The sequence below is a fragment of the Calliopsis andreniformis genome, unplaced genomic scaffold (genome assembly GCF_051401765.1).
Source record: "Calliopsis andreniformis isolate RMS-2024a unplaced genomic scaffold, iyCalAndr_principal scaffold0472, whole genome shotgun sequence".
Classification (NCBI taxonomy): Eukaryota; Metazoa; Arthropoda; class Insecta; order Hymenoptera; family Andrenidae; genus Calliopsis; species Calliopsis andreniformis.
In genome coordinates this window covers 25,001-32,500 of record NW_027480881.1, presented here as the reverse complement: position 1 = coordinate 32,500, position 7,500 = coordinate 25,001, and the positions used below count along the sequence as shown (strand labels likewise).

The window sequence follows — 7,500 nt, the reverse complement described above, 5'->3', positions numbered from 1 at the left end:
CTGAGACATGCATGGCTTAATCTTTGAGACAAGCATATGACTACTGGCAGGATCAACCAGGGAGCGAGCTTCGTAAAGACTCCTCCTCCTCTCCTACTTCACCATCGTCGTCGGTTTCACTTTTGCAGATCACCGATCGACGACACTCTCTTTTCTCTCTAGTTTCTAATTTTCGAGACAAGAATTATCACACAGAGAAATATCCACGAAACTATTCTCTCCGTCGTGATACTTGAGCTCCTTCGGCAACGATCCACCAGCCTTTCACACACAATTCTTCTTCATATGAGAGTGAAGAATCACAGAACATATCCTTCCACAAAAATATTCCTGTGAACTTCCTCTCTCTCGGATCGAGCCGCCCTTTCACACAATTTCCAGAGCCAAGCATCACAGTGATATCTTGCTCGCACGTCACTACTCCTTTCTCATCTTTTACTTTCAATCAATTGGGATTGCACACCTCAACACAATTCAGATAGATCCACAATTTTTCGTGTGCACAAATATCCCACAACACATGTTCAGAAACTCGTGACACGAACAGCAAACTCATGTGATCCACAGTATTAAATCTTTGCTTTTGCGTGTCACGTAAAGATTGTAACTTCGACAAGGAGTCTCGGTTCGTTCATTTATTTGACAATTCCAACATTGGTGTCGGACCTCGACAAGCACGAATCACACACGCCGTTGGTCATCCATCGGTAAGCACGTACACCGGACCTCCGCAGAAAACTCTACGGAGCGGTATACGCTCGCGCTAAGCATCCATCGTACAGGCACGTAAACCACTCACGCTGGTCACTGACGACGAAGCGCGTATCAAGCACGCTGGGCAAAGTCGACAGAAGCGCGTAATAGTGGCATGCCGAAACATATCGAGATAGCGCGTTAAGCGTCGTGCTGGGCATAGCGAGCTGGCGCGGAATGTGCGCGCTGCACATATCGAAAATCTGACACCTCTTGATATTTAGGCTTTCCATTCTCACGTAAGCCCGGCGCCCGCCTTAAAGACGGAACGTTTCGTTCAGTTTAAATAAACTCATTCGCTCGGACAAAGAGTTGATGCTCAGTAAGTACGAGTATACACGCTAGTGCATACAAGTCACCAACGTCCAAAGGACGATTACCACATAAGGGCCATTCGGTCTTAGACACCGACCCGTGGTCATGCTGTGTAGAGAAAGATCCGGAACGTAAACCGTTCGAAGACACTCGAGATACAAGATCCCGAGGAGCGGTGGACTGCTTCTCGACCGAGATCGTAGAATAGCCACGCGCCCAGCGATGCCTCGACCGGCACGCCCGGACCGACGCTTCTCTTATAGATACCGAGTGGCCGGCCGAGAGGCCGGCGACGGCCGACCGTAGCCGCGCGGCCTTACGGTGGGAACTCGCCGCGCGTGCAGCACTCCCGGCCGGTACGCTGCCACTTAGACTCGGCAGATGAACACGTACACGTACGAGGTCGTATAAAAGTAACTTAATACTAAACTGCGGACATTATACTGCTATAATCACAAACTTTCAACATGTTTCAACCACATATTTTAAGACTATATACATACAGATATAGCAATATTGAAAATATTCTAAGTCCCCGTTCGTGTCGCTCCGGAACCGAATGTCGACGGAACGAAATGACAACGGTAGATCCTTATTCCTGGTGCTCGTGGCTCTCTAAAACCATACACTTGTTCTCCTCTGTCTCTTACCTGTGTCGAGATAATCGAGAATCATGGAGCGTTCGTGTCGCTCCGGAACCGAAAGTCGTCGGTTCGAAACGAGAACGTTAGATCCATATTCCTGATCGTTGAGGCACTCTAAAACTATTAGGCTGTTTTGCTCTCTGATGCCCGTGGACCGAGAGAACGTAGAATAACGGAGCGATCGTGTCGCTCCGGAGCCCGAGCGAAAAAATTCTAAGTCCCCGTTCGTGTCGCTCCGGAGCCCGAGCGAAAAAATTCTAAGTCCCCGTTCGTGTCGCTCCGGAACCGAATGTCGACGGAACGAAATGACAACGGTAGATCCTTATTCCTGGTGCTCGTGGCTCTCTAAAACCATACACTTGTTCTCCTCTGTCTCTTACCTGTGTCGAGATAATCGAGAATCATGGAGCGTTCGTGTCGCTCCGGAACCGAAAGTCGTCGGTTCGAAACGAGAACGTTAGATCCATATTCCTGATCGTTGAGGCACTCTAAAACTATTAGGCTGTTTTGCTCTCTGATGCCCGTGGACCGAGAGAACGTAGAATAACGGAGCGATCGTGTCGCTCCGGAGCCCGAGCGAAAAAATTCTAAGTCCCCGTTCGTGTCGCTCCGGAGCCCGAGCGAAAAAATTCTAAGTCCCCGTTCGTGTCGCTCCGGAACCGAATGTCGACGGAACGAAATGACAACGGTAGATCCTTATTCCTGGTGCTCGTGGCTCTCTAAAACCATACACTTGTTCTCCTCTGTCTCTTACCTGTGTCGAGATAATCGAGAATCATGGAGCGTTCGTGTCGCTCCGGAACCGAAAGTCGTCGGTTCGAAACGAGAACGTTAGATCCATATTCCTGATCGTTGAGGCACTCTAAAACTATTAGGCTGTTTTGCTCTCTGATGCCCGTGGACCGAGAGAACGTAGAATAACGGAGCGATCGTGTCGCTCCGGAGCCCGAGCGAAAAAATTCTAAGTCCCCGTTCGTGTCGCTCCGGAGCCCGAGCGAAAAAATTCTAAGTCCCCGTTCGTGTCGCTCCGGAACCGAATGTCGACGGAACGAAATGACAACGGTAGATCCTTATTCCTGGTGCTCGTGGCTCTCTAAAACCATACACTTGTTCTCCTCTGTCTCTTACCTGTGTCGAGATAATCGAGAATCATGGAGCGTTCGTGTCGCTCCGGAACCGAAAGTCGTCGGTTCGAAACGAGAACGTTAGATCCATATTCCTGATCGTTGAGGCACTCTAAAACTATTAGGCTGTTTTGCTCTCTGATGCCCGTGGACCGAGAGAACGTAGAATAACGGAGCGATCGTGTCGCTCCGGAGCCCGAGCGAAAAAATTCTAAGTCCCCGTTCGTGTCGCTCCGGAGCCCGAGCGAAAAAATTCTAAGTCCCCGTTCGTGTCGCTCCGGAACCGAATGTCGACGGAACGAAATGACAACGGTAGATCCTTATTCCTGGTGCTCGTGGCTCTCTAAAACCATACACTTGTTCTCCTCTGTCTCTTACCTGTGTCGAGATAATCGAGAATCATGGAGCGTTCGTGTCGCTCCGGAACCGAAAGTCGTCGGTTCGAAACGAGAACGTTAGATCCATATTCCTGATCGTTGAGGCACTCTAAAACTATTAGGCTGTTTTGCTCTCTGATGCCCGTGGACCGAGAGAACGTAGAATAACGGAGCGATCGTGTCGCTCCGGAGCCCGAGCGAAAAAATTCTAAGTCCCCGTTCGTGTCGCTCCGGAGCCCGAGCGAAAAAATTCTAAGTCCCCGTTCGTGTCGCTCCGGAACCGAATGTCGACGGAACGAAATGACAACGGTAGATCCTTATTCCTGGTGCTCGTGGCTCTCTAAAACCATACACTTGTTCTCCTCTGTCTCTTACCTGTGTCGAGATAATCGAGAATCATGGAGCGTTCGTGTCGCTCCGGAACCGAAAGTCGTCGGTTCGAAACGAGAACGTTAGATCCATATTCCTGATCGTTGAGGCACTCTAAAACTATTAGGCTGTTTTGCTCTCTGATGCCCGTGGACCGAGAGAACGTAGAATAACGGAGCGATCGTGTCGCTCCGGAGCCCGAGCGAAAAAATTCTAAGTCCCCGTTCGTGTCGCTCCGGAGCCCGAGCGAAAAAATTCTAAGTCCCCGTTCGTGTCGCTCCGGAACCGAATGTCGACGGAACGAAATGACAACGGTAGATCCTTATTCCTGGTGCTCGTGGCTCTCTAAAACCATACACTTGTTCTCCTCTGTCTCTTACCTGTGTCGAGATAATCGAGAATCATGGAGCGTTCGTGTCGCTCCGGAACCGAAAGTCGTCGGTTCGAAACGAGAACGTTAGATCCATATTCCTGATCGTTGAGGCACTCTAAAACTATTAGGCTGTTTTGCTCTCTGATGCCCGTGGACCGAGAGAACGTAGAATAACGGAGCGATCGTGTCGCTCCGGAGCCCGAGCGAAAAAATTCTAAGTCCCCGTTCGTGTCGCTCCGGAGCCCGAGCGAAAAAATTCTAAGTCCCCGTTCGTGTCGCTCCGGAACCGAATGTCGACGGAACGAAATGACAACGGTAGATCCTTATTCCTGGTGCTCGTGGCTCTCTAAAACCATACACTTGTTCTCCTCTGTCTCTTACCTGTGTCGAGATAATCGAGAATCATGGAGCGTTCGTGTCGCTCCGGAACCGAAAGTCGTCGGTTCGAAACGAGAACGTTAGATCCATATTCCTGATCGTTGAGGCACTCTAAAACTATTAGGCTGTTTTGCTCTCTGATGCCCGTGGACCGAGAGAACGTAGAATAACGGAGCGATCGTGTCGCTCCGGAGCCCGAGCGAAAAAATTCTAAGTCCCCGTTCGTGTCGCTCCGGAGCCCGAGCGAAAAAATTCTAAGTCCCCGTTCGTGTCGCTCCGGAACCGAATGTCGACGGAACGAAATGACAACGGTAGATCCTTATTCCTGGTGCTCGTGGCTCTCTAAAACCATACACTTGTTCTCCTCTGTCTCTTACCTGTGTCGAGATAATCGAGAATCATGGAGCGTTCGTGTCGCTCCGGAACCGAAAGTCGTCGGTTCGAAACGAGAACGTTAGATCCATATTCCTGATCGTTGAGGCACTCTAAAACTATTAGGCTGTTTTGCTCTCTGATGCCCGTGGACCGAGAGAACGTAGAATAACGGAGCGATCGTGTCGCTCCGGAGCCCGAGCGAAAAAATTCTAAGTCCCCGTTCGTGTCGCTCCGGAGCCCGAGCGAAAAAATTCTAAGTCCCCGTTCGTGTCGCTCCGGAACCGAATGTCGACGGAACGAAATGACAACGGTAGATCCTTATTCCTGGTGCTCGTGGCTCTCTAAAACCATACACTTGTTCTCCTCTGTCTCTTACCTGTGTCGAGATAATCGAGAATCATGGAGCGTTCGTGTCGCTCCGGAACCGAAAGTCGTCGGTTCGAAACGAGAACGTTAGATCCATATTCCTGATCGTTGAGGCACTCTAAAACTATTAGGCTGTTTTGCTCTCTGATGCCCGTGGACCGAGAGAACGTAGAATAACGGAGCGATCGTGTCGCTCCGGAGCCCGAGCGAAAAAATTCTAAGTCCCCGTTCGTGTCGCTCCGGAGCCCGAGCGAAAAAATTCTAAGTCCCCGTTCGTGTCGCTCCGGAACCGAATGTCGACGGAACGAAATGACAACGGTAGATCCTTATTCCTGGTGCTCGTGGCTCTCTAAAACCATACACTTGTTCTCCTCTGTCTCTTACCTGTGTCGAGATAATCGAGAATCATGGAGCGTTCGTGTCGCTCCGGAACCGAAAGTCGTCGGTTCGAAACGAGAACGTTAGATCCATATTCCTGATCGTTGAGGCACTCTAAAACTATTAGGCTGTTTTGCTCTCTGATGCCCGTGGACCGAGAGAACGTAGAATAACGGAGCGATCGTGTCGCTCCGGAGCCCGAGCGAAAAAATTCTAAGTCCCCGTTCGTGTCGCTCCGGAGCCCGAGCGAAAAAATTCTAAGTCCCCGTTCGTGTCGCTCCGGAACCGAATGTCGACGGAACGAAATGACAACGGTAGATCCTTATTCCTGGTGCTCGTGGCTCTCTAAAACCATACACTTGTTCTCCTCTGTCTCTTACCTGTGTCGAGATAATCGAGAATCATGGAGCGTTCGTGTCGCTCCGGAACCGAAAGTCGTCGGTTCGAAACGAGAACGTTAGATCCATATTCCTGATCGTTGAGGCACTCTAAAACTATTAGGCTGTTTTGCTCTCTGATGCCCGTGGACCGAGAGAACGTAGAATAACGGAGCGATCGTGTCGCTCCGGAGCCCGAGCGAAAAAATTCTAAGTCCCCGTTCGTGTCGCTCCGGAGCCCGAGCGAAAAAATTCTAAGTCCCCGTTCGTGTCGCTCCGGAACCGAATGTCGACGGAACGAAATGACAACGGTAGATCCTTATTCCTGGTGCTCGTGGCTCTCTAAAACCATACACTTGTTCTCCTCTGTCTCTTACCTGTGTCGAGATAATCGAGAATCATGGAGCGTTCGTGTCGCTCCGGAACCGAAAGTCGTCGGTTCGAAACGAGAACGTTAGATCCATATTCCTGATCGTTGAGGCACTCTAAAACTATTAGGCTGTTTTGCTCTCTGATGCCCGTGGACCGAGAGAACGTAGAATAACGGAGCGATCGTGTCGCTCCGGAGCCCGAGCGAAAAAATTCTAAGTCCCCGTTCGTGTCGCTCCGGAGCCCGAGCGAAAAAATTCCAAGTCCCCGTTCGTGTCGCTCCGGATTGCTGAGTCGAATTGTGTGCAAGTGCCAGCGGCGTAGTGTTTCTTCGGCCGTTGCGCAGTATTGCCGGCGGGGTATCGTTTCGTCGTTCGTGGTGTACGACTAGTGGAATATTTACCTACGTATAAATAATCTGCGCATGAATGGCGGGAGTATTTAACGGGTGCGTTCGATAGAGAATATGGTCAAGTACACGGTCGTATTGGTCCGATTTGTTTCAACGAGATTCCCTCTGTCCCTATCTTTTTTTTTCTATGTCGACGTTCTATACGCCAGCAGCGTATTGCTTTCTCGCCTACTGCGTACAAGTGCCAGCGGCGTATTGTTTTCTCGCCTACTGCGTACATGTGCCAGCGGCGTATTGTTTCGTAGTTCGCTGTGGCCGACTAGTCGGATGTTTGCGCGCTTATAAACAATGCGCGCAAACGCGGCGGGAACGCGCACCGCGCGCGTTCGATAGAGAATATCGTCAAGTTTACGTTGATATTGGTCCGATTTGTTTCAACGAGATTCCCTCTGTCCCTATCTTTTTTTTTCTATGTCGACGTTCTATACGCCAGAAGCGTATTGCTTTCTCGCCTACTGCGTACAAGTGCCAGCGGCGTATTGTTTTCTCGCCTACTGCGTACATGTGCCAGCGGCGTATTGTTTCGTAGTTCGCTGTGGCCGACTAGTCGGATGTTTGCGCGCTTATAAACAATGCGCGCAAACGCGGCGGGAACGCGCACCGCGCGCGTTCGATAGAGAATATCGTCAAGTTTACGTTGATATTGGTCCGATTTGTTTCAACGAGATTCCCTCTGTCCCTATCTTTTTTTTTCTATGCCGACGTTCTATACGCCAGCGGCGTATTGCTTTCTCACCTACTGCGTACAAGTGCCAGCGGCGTATTGGTTTCTCGCTTACTCCGTACATGTGCCAGCGTCGTATAGTTTCGTAGTTCGCTGTGGCCGACTAGTGGGATATTTACGGACGTATAAATAATCTGCGCATGAATGGCGGGAGTATTTATCGGGT

At 50.4% G+C, this 7,500-nt stretch overlaps 1 non-coding gene across 1 annotated transcript in view; it reads right to left on the bottom strand.

Annotated features, from left to right (window-relative positions):
• Nucleotides 1-63, bottom strand: part of LOC143188014 (small subunit ribosomal RNA) — a 1,921-nt gene extending 1,858 nt beyond the window's left edge. Inside the window, exon 1 of the ribosomal RNA XR_013003432.1 lies at nt 1-63. This exon is cut by the window's left edge and continues 1,858 nt beyond it. This is a non-coding gene — a ribosomal RNA (small subunit ribosomal RNA).
• Between the last annotated feature and the right edge of the window lie 7,437 nt (nt 64-7,500).